Raw genomic sequence first — 13,947 nt, 5'->3', positions numbered from 1 at the left:
AAATTTCACAATTTGTATGGAAACACAAAAGACCCCGAATAGCCAAAGCCATCTTGAGAACGAAAAATGGAGCTGGGGGAATCAGGCTCCCTGACTTCAGACTATATTACAAAGCTTCAGTAATCAAGACAGTTTGGTATTGGCACAAAAACAGAAATATAGATCAATGGAACAGGATAGAAAGCCCAGAGATAAACCCACACACATATGGTCAACTTATCTTTGATAAAGGAGGCAAGCATATACAGTGGAGAAAAGACAGCCTCTTCAATAAGTGGTGCTGGGAAAATTGGACAGGAACATGTAAAAGTATGAAATTAGAACACTCCCTGACACCATGCACAAAAATAAACTCAAAATGGATTAAAGACCTAAGTGTAAGGGCAGACACTATCAAACTCTTAGAGGAAAACATAGGCAGAACACTCTATGACATACATCACAGCAAGATTCTTTTTGACCCAGCTCCCAGAGAAATGGAAATAAGAACACAAATAAACAAATGGGACCTAATGAAACTGAAAAGCTTTTGCACAGCAAAGGAAACCATAAACAAGACCAAAAGACAACCCTCAGAATGGGAGAAAATATTTGCAAATGAAGCAACTGACAAAGGATTAATCTCCAAGATTTACAAGCAGCTCATGCAGCTCAATAACAAAAAAACGAACAACCCAATCCAAAAATGGGCAGAAGATCTAAATAGACATTTCTCCAAAGAAGATATACAGATGGCCTACAGACACATGAAAGAATGCTCAACATCATTAATCATTAGAGAAATGCAAATCAAACCTACAATGAGATATCATCTCACACCGGTCAGAATGGCCATCATCAAAAAATCTAGAAACAATAAATGCTGGAGAGGGTGTGGAGGAAAGGGAACACTCTTGCACTGTTGGTGGGAATGTAAATTGATACAGCCACTATGGAGAACAGTATGGAGGTTCCTTAAAAAACTACAAATAGAACTACCATACGACCCAGCCATCCCACTACTGGGCATATACCCTGAGAAAACCATAGGTCAAAAAGAGTCATGTACCAAAATGTTCATTGCAGCTCTATTTACAATAGCCAGGACATGGAAGCAACCTAAATGTCCATCGACAGATGAATGGATAAAGAAGATGTGGCACATATATACAATGGTATATTACTCAGCCATAAAAAGAAATGAAATGGAGGTATTTGTAATGAGGTGGATGGAGTTAGAGTCTGTCATACAGAGTGAAGTAAGTCAGAAAGAGAAAAACAAATACAGTATGCTAACACATATATATGGAATCTAAGGGAAAAAAAAAAAGGCCATGAAGAACCTAGTGGCAAGAAGGGAATAAAGACACAGACCTACTAGAGAATGGACTTGAGGATATGGGGAGGGGGTGGGGTGAGATGTGACAGGGTAAGAGAGTGTCATGGACATATATACACTACCAAATGTAAAATAGATAGCTAGTGGGAAGCAGCCGCACAGCAGAGGGAGATCAGCTCGGTGCTTTGTGACCACCTAGAGGGGTGGGATGGGGAGGGTGGGAGGGAGGGAGATGCAAGAGGGAAGAGAAATGGGAACATATTGTATATGTATAACTGATTCACTTTGTTATAAAGCAGATGCTAACACACTATTGTAAGCCAATTATACTTCAATAAAGATGCTTGAAAAAAAAAATACCATAATAGTAATTAAAATGTATTTAGCACTTACTATATTCCAGGCACTGTGTTAGATAATTTGTATTAATCATCTTGTCCTCATATTAATACAAATAAAATTATGCCTACAAGAAAACTTGAGTTTGGAAAGATTAGCTTAAATGGTAAGGATGGGAGTTGTCTCCAGGCTTATCTGGCATCTGATTTTTTTACTCAACCCACAAGTCATCTCTTGTTTCTTTACAGTTCTAGTCCAATCATAATTGCTACTATAACAGCAGAAAAATTCTTGTCATCTGATATTATCTGTAATAGTACATAATTATAAATCTCATTTTTCTTAGTGCAGAATGCCAATTCTTTTATGTTTAAACTAACATATATTATTCTATAAATATTTAAACTGAAGTTTTGTTTAGGAAAACTACTTGGTATCATTCAATAATTGCCAAATTATGACTTGAAAATAGATGTTAATGATCTAAATAAGTTTAATGATTTATGTATTGTCCATATTTGTGTCCTTTATACTATTGAGTTAGTCCTCACTCTATCTGAAGTGTTGGTTTAAAAGTAAATTAGACAGTTTTAATATTTTCCCTTAATACTTTTTAAGATAAAGTTGTTCAGAATGAGTCTAGTGTGTGAGATTTAAAACAGATGTATAGATTCCCCATGTCTTTACAGGACACAGCTGTCATTCTAATCCCATTGGAAAGCAGGTTTTCTTCACAGGTGTGTAGTTTCCTTTTAGAATACATAAACAATGCAATCGTTTATGCATTAAGTCAGCATTTGGGTGAAACATTACTATCAGATACGATTTGATGGTTTCTGAAGAGAATAAGCTTCAATTTAAGGTAACATCTGGATCTTGTTATTTCAATAACTTTCCTCTGTTGTAAAATGCTACCTAATATGTACCTTCTGTCATTCTAATTAGTTTAGCTGTTATTGTAAGCTCCTGTCCTTAGAATCTCTGCTTTGAATCCATGTGAGCATCAAAATTACTTAGAAACTAGCAATTATACAATTTTAAAGTCTGGGAACAGATGGTTCCTTTGGGTTAAAACTCAAACTGATAATGTGATTTTTACATATGCATTTAACTTATTCTATCCCAAACTATTTAATTTAGTTTATTTGGTAATAATGTTAGCAGTATTGTCACTCTGTTCATTTTTTAAATTAATTAATTAATTATGTTAGTTATTATTTTTAAAATTGTGGTAAAATACTCATAACATTAAACATCTTAATCATTTTAAGTGTTCATTTCATTGATATTAAATGCATTCATACCGTTGTGCAACCATCACCATCATCCATCTCCAGAACTCTTTTTATCTTGCAAAACTACAACTCTATAACCATTAAACAATAACTCCCCATTCCCCCTCCTCCCAGTCCCTGGCAACCGCATTTCTACTTCCTGTCTATATGTATTTGACTCCTCTAAGTACTTCATATAAGTGAAAGCATACAGTATTTGTCATTTTGTGACTGGCTTGTTTCATTTAACATAATATCTTTAAGGCTCATCTATATTGTAGCATGTGTCAGATTTTTTTTTTTCCTTTTTTCCATTGTATTTATATATCACATTTTTTTATTCATCCTTGATGGGCACTTGGGCTGATTCCACCTTTTGGCTACTGTAAACAATGCTGCTATAAACATGAATATATAGCTATCTCTTTGAGACCATTTTCAATTATTTTGGGTATATACACAAGAGTGGAATTACTGTAACATAATTCTATTATACATGGTAATTCTATTTCATTTTTTCAAGAACCACCATAATATTTTCCACAGGAGCTGCACCATTCCTGAAAACACTGAACTAGGGTTCTTATTTATTCACATCCTTGCAACCACTTGTTATTTCTATTTTTTGATAGTAGCCATTTTAATGGGTATGATGTATATCTCATTGCGGTTTTGATTTGCTTTCCCCTATTGATTTGAAGCTGTTGAGGATCTTTTCAGCTGTTTACTGGCCACTTGTGTATCTTCTCTGAAGAAAAGACAATTCAAGTTCTTTGTTCATTTTTTAATCAGGTTGTATTTTTTGTCATTATGTTGTAGGCATTCTTTATATATTCATGATATTAACCCCTGCTATGGACTGAATTGTGTTCACCCTTCAAATTCATATGTTGAAGCCCTAAACCCCCAGTGTGATTGTATTTGGAAATAGGGCCTATAAGGAGGTAAAGGTGAAATGAGGTCATTGTTGATTGAAAAAAATGCACAACATAAAAGTTGAGAATTATGTTTTATTTGGTGGACTTAAGCTGCATACAGCCTCTCAGAGAGCTCTGAGGGACTGTTCCAGCAAGGTAAGGGAGGAGCCAGGATATGTAGGAGTTTTTGCCAAAATAAAATGTAGTTAAACATCAAAAGATTAATGCTAATCACAAAAACCAACTTCTCAAGTTAATGACTTTAGTGATTTTCTATGTATGGGAAAATGCAAGAGTACAGACTTATTGAAATAATTTCTTTGATACACATCTTAACTATCTAGGTACAGGATCCTGTTTTTCTCTGCCCTGAATTCCCCTCAGTGTACACTGTTGGGGGTGGCTGCAGTGGCTGATGGCTTTATGACTCAACATCCTTTGTTTACTGAAATAGAAGGTGATATTGTTTGTCCACATCACAGAGGTGGGGCTCTGATCCCATAGGATTAGTGTCCTTTTAAGAAGAGACACCAGAGAGTTCTGTCTTTCCACCATGTGAGAATACAGCAAGAAGATGGCCATCTATTAACCAGGAAGTGTGCCCTTACCAAAAGCTGACCCTTCCAGACATTGATCTAGGACTTCCAGCTTCCAGAACTGTGAGAAAATAAATTTCTGTTGTATAAGCTATCCAGTATATGGTATTTTGTAATGACAGCATGAACAGACTAATATAACCCTGTATCACATGTATTATTGCAAATATTTTTCCTATTATGTGAGTTGCCTTTTCACTCTGTTGCTTATGTTCTCTGATACACAGAAGAGTTTAACTTTCATGTAGTCCAATTTATCTATTTGTTCTTCTGTTGCCTTTGCTTTAGGTATTACATATAAGAAATCATTGCCAAATCTGATGTTATGAAGTTTTTCCTGTTTTCTTGTAAGAGTTTTTATAATTTTAGCTCTTACATTTAGGGATTTTATTCATTTTGTCTTAATTTGTGTATGTGGTTTAAGGTAAGGGTCCAACATTGTTCTTTTGCATGTGGAATTCCAGCTTTCACAATACCATTTGCTGAAAAGACTACTATTTCCTTATTGAATGGCCTTGGCACCCTTGTCAAAAATCATTTGACCATATGTGACAATTTACTTTTGTACTCTCTCTTCTATTCCAGTTGTCTACATGTCTGTCCTTACGTCACCACCACACTGTTTTGAATACTGCAGCTTTGTAGTAAGTTTAAAATCAGGAAGCATGAGTTCTCCAACTTCGTCTTCCATTTTCAGAATTGTTTCAGCTTTTCTGGGTCCCATGAGATTCCATATGAATTTTAGAAAAAAAAAATTTCTCTGTCTGGAAAAAATGTGGCATCTTTCTTAATAATATTAGGTCACTAAATCCATGAATATCAGATATCTTTTCATTTATTGATATCTTATTTAATTCCTTTCAGCAATATTTTGTGGTTTTCAGTGTACAAGTCTTTTGATTCCTTGGTTAAAGTTTAATTCTAATATTTTATTGGTTTGGGTGTATTATAAATAAAATTGTTTTCTTAAATTCCTTTTCAGATTATTCACTCATAGTATATAGAAACACAGCTAAGTTTTTTTTTTTTTTTTTTTTTTAAAGGATTTTCTTATTTATTTATTTATTTATTATTTTTGGCTGTGTTGGGTCTTCGGTTCGTGCGAGGGCTTTCTCCAGTTGCGGCAAGCGGGGGCCACTCTTCATCGCGGTGCGGGGACCGCTCTTCATCGCGGTGCGCGGGCCTTTCTCTATCGCGGCCCCTCCCGTCGCGGGGCACAGGCTCCAGACGCGCAGGCTCAGCAATTGTGGCTCACGGGCCCAGCTGCTCCGTGGCATGTGGGATCTTCCCAGACCAGGGCTCGAACCCGTGTCCCCTGCATTAGCAGGCAGATTCTCAACCACTGCGCCACCAGGGAAGCCCCCACAGCTAAGTTTTGAGTGTTGATTTTGTATCCTGCAGTTTTGCTGTATTCGACTATTAGTTCTAACAGGCCTTTTGTGTGTGTGTTTGTGTGTGTGTCTGTGTGTAAATCTTTAGGTTTACCTACATATAAGATTATGTCATCTGTAAAAGAAATAATTTCACTTCTTTTTTTCCCCAATTTTAATGCCTTTCTTTTCTTTTCTTTTCTTTTTTTTTTTTTTTTTTTTTTGTCTAATTGCTCTGGCTAGGACTTCCAGTACTATGTTCAACAGAGGTGGCAAAAAACAGTCATCCTTGCCTTGTTCCTGATCTTAGAGGAAAAGCTTTCAATATTTCACCAATGGGTATGATTTTACCTGTGGGCTTCTCATACATGGTCTTTATTATGTTGAGGTCATTTCCTTCTATTCCTAGATTGTTGAATGCTTTCATCATAAAAGGGTGTTAAATTTTGTCAATTTATTTTTCTGCATCAATTGAGATAATCAAGTAATTTTTGCCTTTGTTTTTATTAATGCAGTGTTTTACACTGATTGGTTCTCTCAGGGTGAACTGTCTTTACATTCCAGGAATAAATCCATATTTCTCATCATATATAATCCTCTTAATGTGCTGTTGAATTCTGTTTGCTAGATTTTGTTGATCGATTTTCATCAATATCCATCAGGAGTATTGGTCTGTAGTTTTCTTTTCTTGTAACTTCTTTGTCTGGCTTTGGTCTCAGGGTAATGCTGGCCTCATAGGATGAATTTGTAAGTTTTCCCTCTTGAATTTTAACATTTCATATTTTTTTCCCACATATATACCAACTATATACTATACCAATATACAATCACTTTGCATAGATGACTACAAATTGTCACATTAATACAACAGGGATTGCAGGGCCATTTCTAAAACATGCCTTTTTCTTATCTTATGCTCTGAAGTTGAAATTTTAAATGAGTTTCTTCATCACAGATAGTGGTCCTATCTGGTTCATCCTTCCCTTTCCAGACACATTACAGCTGAATTGTCATTGAAAGATAGTGAGAAAGGTACTGGGTTATATACATGGCTTTGACACTATGGTAGGAAGAATGATCGCTCCCACCCCCAATGATGCCCATGTCCTAATCACTGGAATGTGTAAATATTTTACATGACATTGGAAAAATTGTCTTTATAAATATAATTAAGGTATAGAGGTTACCCTGCATTATCCAGGCAGGCCCAATCTAGTCACTTAAGCCCTTAAAAACAAAGAAAAAAAATTTTTTTTGGCTGTGTTGGGTCTTCATTGCTGTGCACGGGTTTTTCTCTAGTTGCTGCAAGTAGGGGCTACTCTTCGTTGCAGTGCACGGGCTTCTTATTGTGGTGGCTTCTCTTGTTGCAGAGCACAGGCTCTAGGCCCATGGGCTTCAGTAGTTGCAGCAAGCGGGCTCAGTAGTTGTGGTACGTGGGCTCAGTAGTTGCAGTGTGTGGGTTCTAGGTTGCACAGGTTTCAGTAGTTGTGGCTCGTGGGCTCTACAGAGCAGGCTCAGTAGTTGTGGTGCACGGGCTTTGTTGCTTCACGGCATGTGGGATCTCTCTGGACCAGGGCTCGAACCCGTGTCCCCTGCATTGGTAGGCTGATGACCACCAAGGAATTGACCACCAGGGAAGTCCCAAACAACATTTTTGATCTGGAGTCTGAGATGCAGCAGAAGGAGAAATCAGAGGTTAAATATATTTGCCCAGTATTGCTGTAAGGAGCCACATGGAAAGCATGAGAAGGGAGGTGAATAGTATCTAGTAAGAAAAACATCCCTGCCCACAATTGGTAAGGAAATAGGATCTTAGTCATATAACCCTAAGGAACTCAATTTTCCAGCAAATTCAGTTATCTAAGTATATTTTTTACAGATCCTACAGTAAGAAACACAGCTCTACCAACACCTTGATAAGAGTCTCATAAGATCCTGAGCACATGACCCAGTTGGGTCTACCCAGATTTCTGATCCTCAGAAGCTGTGACATAATAAATCTGTGCAATTTTAAGCAGCTAAGTTTGTGTTTATTTATTATGGAAGTAACAGAATATTAATACTGACACTCACTAGTTGTGTGTCTTTGGAAGAGCTAACTAAACTCATAGGACTTTGTGTCCTAACTAATTCATCAAATATTTGAGTGTTTTCTTTTGTATGTGTTATTAGTCATTCAAAGACATCTGTGGAAAGATATAAAGTTGATTAACACACAATCCTTATCCTTATCTAGAGGTAGTACTATAAATGATGGCTAAGGTATCTTCAGGTACTAAAATTTTATAACTGTATTTTAAACATATATCACATGACTGCCGATAATACTTCAGGGAGGCTGAATGATGGTATTTAATCCGCTCTTTAAAATAATTCGTGATTCATAGTACTGAGATTTGAGTCCTTGATGATGGTCACTCTGAACTTTTAATTAAATCCTGTTATAAAAAAAAGTCCTTAAATATTAATAACATCATACAATAAATAAAAAAACTGAAGTCAATTACATGGAAAAATGACATGGAGAAATACACACTATAAAACTAATAGTGAAAGAACCAGAAAGAAACACTATTAGAAAAGTTATAACATATTTGTTTTTGTTTTGTTTGGAAGTTTTATATTTTATTTCAGAAACAAATTAAAAGTTTATTCATAGGCGAGAACTTTTACTATAAGGTAAGAGACTTTGAATTACAAATATTTAATTTGATGTCCATAAATATAAGTGACATCTAAATGAAAAGAATGGCAGAATTCCCAAACAAAAAGTGACTTTAGCAGTTTGAAGTAATTTCAGAAAGCTTTGCATTCATAATAAACTTTGTTTTCATTTTAATCTCTAAATTGAAATTAAATGTGCTAAAGATTGTTTTTAAATTTTACAGGATTTAAAAGCAATAGTAAGAGCCATCTTTAAAAATAATACTTTCACCTTTTAATAGGTAGAATGCATTAAACATAGCAAAATGTGTTGTTTTTACAAAAAAGAATCACAGGGCTTTCCATCCACAGGGACTGGATAACTAAATACTAACAACTTCAAGATTTATTTTTAGAATAACATCTATTGTAATTTCAGTTTGTCAGTCATGCAACCAATTAAAAATCAATTTAAGACTATCTCTAGAGACAGAGTGTAGAATTAAAATCAATATGTGCATTCATCTTAACTAACTGGATATTAGAGGTAACATCTTATTAAAATTAGTGTTGATACCATACAAAGTTGAAATATAATGTTGTTCATGGCAGATGGCCCAGAAACTATTCTTTCTTTGTTTGATTAAAATGCATATCTACCCGTACTTCAATGATTTTTCTCTAGGACTTCTAAATGGAATATGCATTCTGTGATAAAAAAAAGAATCATGAAATAATGTATGTGTTCATTGTGAGTGAGGTGAGTTTGAGCTGAGCTTCAACTGAATGACTCATGCTTTATTTGCACTGCCATTAACTAGCAATCACCCTCTAACTCCCTTTAGGCTTTCCCATCTTAAACATTCCAAGCACCTAAAGTTACCCAAACTCCCATAGCAATTATCAAAGGAAACAAGTGGGTAAATCCTACAAGAAAAAGAAAACAACTAGAACACAAAATCATCTTATGTGCATTGCACCTCCTTTTACCTCCCCTTCTTAAAACAGTGGCTATATATTAGTAAATTATTGATACCGAAGCTGTACTTATAGATCTTACACATTTGTATTTGAATTTTAACAATGTATTTTCTATAAATAAAATTCCATTACTAGACAGAATGATTGGCATACACTCTGGGAAATCTGGTGACAACTAAATAAAAAAATAAGTTGGAGTGAGAGTGTCCATAAAAATATGGGAAATAGCTGGATTACTAGTCTCTTAAGTGTCATAAGATCAGATAACAAGGGTAAACACTTATGACTTACTTTTTTAAAAAAAAATGTCATTTTAACAAATAGAAAGCATGCCCTTAAAAAAATAATAGTGACTTTATTGTTTCGCACAGAATTGTTGGATTTTTCCTGTTTTGAGTCACTAGTTTTTCTTACACTGTTAGTCATGCATTGAGGACTCTAGGTAACCAGGGCAATATTAACTCAAGTAACATGGGAGGAAATGTATTTAAGCATGACCACAACCCTTGACCACCCTAGAAGTGCATTTGTCTAGGAATTAATCTTTTGTGGAACAGTGTTACTTCAAATGTTCAAATACAATTGGCCTTAAAATTGACCAAACAATTCCCTATACTTAAACTTGTGAAATGATATAACTCAGTGACATTATGGTAAACTGATCTGTATTTAAGGTGTTGCCCAAAATATTGGATAAAATGACAAAAATGTTCACAATTGTATGGCATTGCTTCAATGGCTTGTATTATATTTTCTGGGAAACAGCATGATTTTGAATGGTATTGTTTCTAGAGCAAGAACTAAGGCACAAGAAAGACCAGCTATGTGACCTTACACAAATGATTTACACTGTACATTAATAGGTTTCCTGACATAAATTAGTAATTTTAAATACTTAATGTTCAAAATTGTTGTGTACATTAAATAAGATAATGTATGTTAAACATATAGAGAATATAAGGTACCTCAACTAAAATTAATCTGCTTTACCTTCTATACTTCTTTATTACAATGAGATTATTAAATGGTGTTTTAAATTTGTACATAACATATACCTTTTAAAGTACATTTACATCTATCAATCACTTCAGTAAATCCCCTTAAACTAAAGCTGTGGAATTTGTAGCATTATAATAACCATTGAGTTTCCCATAACGTTACATAAAAAACACAGAAAAACTATACAGAAAAGTTAGATGACATTCCCATCGTCATATGGTGACTGATATATGATTTAAACCTAATCAGTTTTCTAACTCAAAGGCTGCTGCTCCTTGTACTGTATTACACTGCCTTTCAAGAACATTTAAACACTATTAGGAAAGAACACATGACATCCAAGCATAAGATTAGAAATATGACAGAAACAGTCACAAATGTTGGGAAGAAATTTCAGAGGAAGGATAAGGTTGAGCCCTTGTTTTCCAGAGTTTGTGTCCAGAACTTTCAGGGAATGTGTAACATCTGCTATCTGTTGATCAATATACTAGATGAATGACAAAGGTATTCTATTTGCTCCATATGGAATGAAAATCTTGTACTCTCTTTCCTTTTTTTTTTTAATCTTTAAATATCAGTGACACATTTGTCTGAAATGATTTAGGTATAAACTGCTTGAGTGTGGACCAGATGATATTTTAAAATTTAGCTTGCTATTATTCTTAGCTTCCTAAAATTAATGTTTATAAAGTTTATGAGCTGTTTATTTTATATATTTCCCCCTTTCTGTGAAAGCAAGAGCAAGCTAGAAATAATTAATGACCCATTATTTTGTTATTGAGATATTTTATGTTTCAGTTCTCTAATTCACTTTAGTAAATCTTTATATTTAGCACTACCATGCTGGGAATTATGGTTATCCAATGGTGAACGACAAAAGGCCAGTCATACTCACACAGGGCTTAGGATGAAGACTGAAGATAATGTGAAATGAGGCAAAAGTGATACACAGGGATGAGACCATATAGAGCTTTAAAAGCCAAGTTAGATATGCTCATCTTTATTTTAATAGCAACAGGAATGCTCTTAAAGGGTTTTAGGCAAGGGAATAAGGCTTTCAGGTGAGAAAGAGGAGAGACAAAAGTCACATTGTTGTTTGGTGAAATGGTCCTTCCTGAGGGGAGGGAAATATTATTTGCATCTCAAATATCTACTTCACAGTAAATAAATAGAGGGAATATAACTAACATTCTTATTTTTTTAACAATTCATTAAAGCATAGCATCCATGTAGAAAAGTATATAAAAATATATCAGGTCAATGAATTATCTTAAGAGAAAAAACTCATGCAACCCCCACACAGGTAAAGAGGTAAGATATTACCAGCTCCCTGAAATAACCCTTCAGGCTCCTTCTCAACCAAAATCTCTTTCTTCTAGAAAAGTAACCAGTATTCTGACTTCTAAAATCATAGTATAGTTTTACCATTTTCTTTTGAGATTTACATAAGTGGAAGCATAAAAATGTATTATTTTATGTCCAGCTCTTTTTGATCAACATCATTTGTGAAGTTCATTCTTACATGTAACGGTATTTTGTTTATTTATTTTTTTCTATCCAGTAATCCATGAAATAAATATGTCACAATTCATGTGTACATTCTACTGTTGGATATTTGTGATGCTTGAAGTTTGGGCTACATGAATAATGTTACAATGAATATTCTGTTACATGTAATTAGGTTTACATAATCATAAGTTTCTGATGGGTATATACATAGGAGTGAAACACAGTGGTCATAGGTTCTGTATAAATATAAATGTAGTAGATAATGCAGAGAGTTTTCCAAAGTGGTTATACAAATTTATATCTCTGTTGTCAGTATATGAGTTCCAACAGTCCCATATCCTTGCCAATATTGTTATTATTTTAAAATTTGTTATTCTATCCAGCGGGTCTATCACTGGAAAGATGTAACTTTAATTTGTATGCACCAAATTACACAGATTCAAAATATAAAAAACATATTTGATAGAATGAAAGTGAAAATAGATAAATCCATCATAGTGGGAGAATTTAACACATCACACTGAGTAACTGATATAACAAGCAGAAAAAAAAATTGTCTTCAGAAGATTTAATCAACAAAATTCACAAAACTGACCCTATTTACATATTTGACATTGCAAAAAACTGTTAAATCGCTATTATTTTCAAATGCATGTGTAACTTTTACCCAAACTGAGCACATTATGGGTCATAAAACAAATCTAAACAAAGTTCAAAACACTGACATCATTCAGAATGTATTCTCTGGCCACAGTGGAATTAAACCTGAAATCAGTAACATAATGAAAAAAGATCCAAATATTTAGAAATTAAATAATACACTTCGAAGCAATTCAAAGTCATCACAATGAAAAGTAGAAAAAAATTTTTATTAGATAAAAAGAACATACAGCATATTAAAACTTGTGGAACAAAGCAAATCTGTGCAGAGAAAAAAATTTATATCAATAACTTTATATATTAGAAAAGGTAGATTACTAACCAATAGCTATTGAATTACAATTGAATTGAATTGAATTAAATTACAAAACAATTCATCTAAAGAATGAGTAAATGGACATATTATTACATACTAAAAAAGTAAAAGGGAGAAAATAGTAAATATATTAATGTAAGTCACAACAAACACAATAGAAATAATTAAGAAGGCCAAATGTGGACTCTTTGAAAACTCATGTTTGATAGACATTTAGCAAAATTGAGCAAGATAAAAATAAGTAAATAGATTTATAGATATATAAGTAAATAAATAAGTCACAAAATTTAAATATAAGGGATCAAAAAGTTGTATCACTATATATTTTACAGATACTGCAAAGATTTTAAAAGAATATAATGAACAATTTAACAAAAGTAAATGTAAAACTTTACATAAAATTTATGAATTCCTAGAAAAACTTAAATTACCAAAACTGACACAAAATAAAATAAAAAAATGAACACTACTGTATTATTAAATACATTAATTATTTTAAAACTTAAACTATTAAATTGGCAACTAAAACCCTTCCCACAGAATTCTATAGTGCCATATATACTCACTAGTGAACTCTCCAAACTTTTAATGAAAAAAATGACACCAATTTTACAGAACTTCATCTAGAAAAACAAAGAAGGAAGGAGAGGGAGAGAGAAAGAGACAAAATAAAAGGGAGATTGAAAGAGAGAAAGAGAGAGAGAGAGAAAGAGAAGCAAGTCAATTTATGGGGCTAGGATAACTCTGTAAAGAACAAATAACAGGATAGGAAACTTAGAGACTAATCATTTGTATAAACATAAATACAAAACTTTTAAAGAAAATAAATTGAATCTAATGATTTTTTTAAAGTATAGTATATTATGAACAAGTTGGGTTTATTTCAGCATGCAAAGTAGATAGAATATTTAAATAAAAACCAATATGTTTCATCACATTAATAGAATAAAGTACAAAATCATCTTCATAGATGCAATGCAGAATACAGATTTGTACAAATTTTACAATCATTCATGGTAAAAACC

Source organism: Balaenoptera acutorostrata, chromosome X, assembly GCF_949987535.1.
Source record: "Balaenoptera acutorostrata chromosome X, mBalAcu1.1, whole genome shotgun sequence".
NCBI classification, from domain to species: domain Eukaryota; kingdom Metazoa; phylum Chordata; class Mammalia; order Artiodactyla; family Balaenopteridae; genus Balaenoptera; species Balaenoptera acutorostrata.
Note: the sequence above shows the minus strand (reverse complement) of the source record.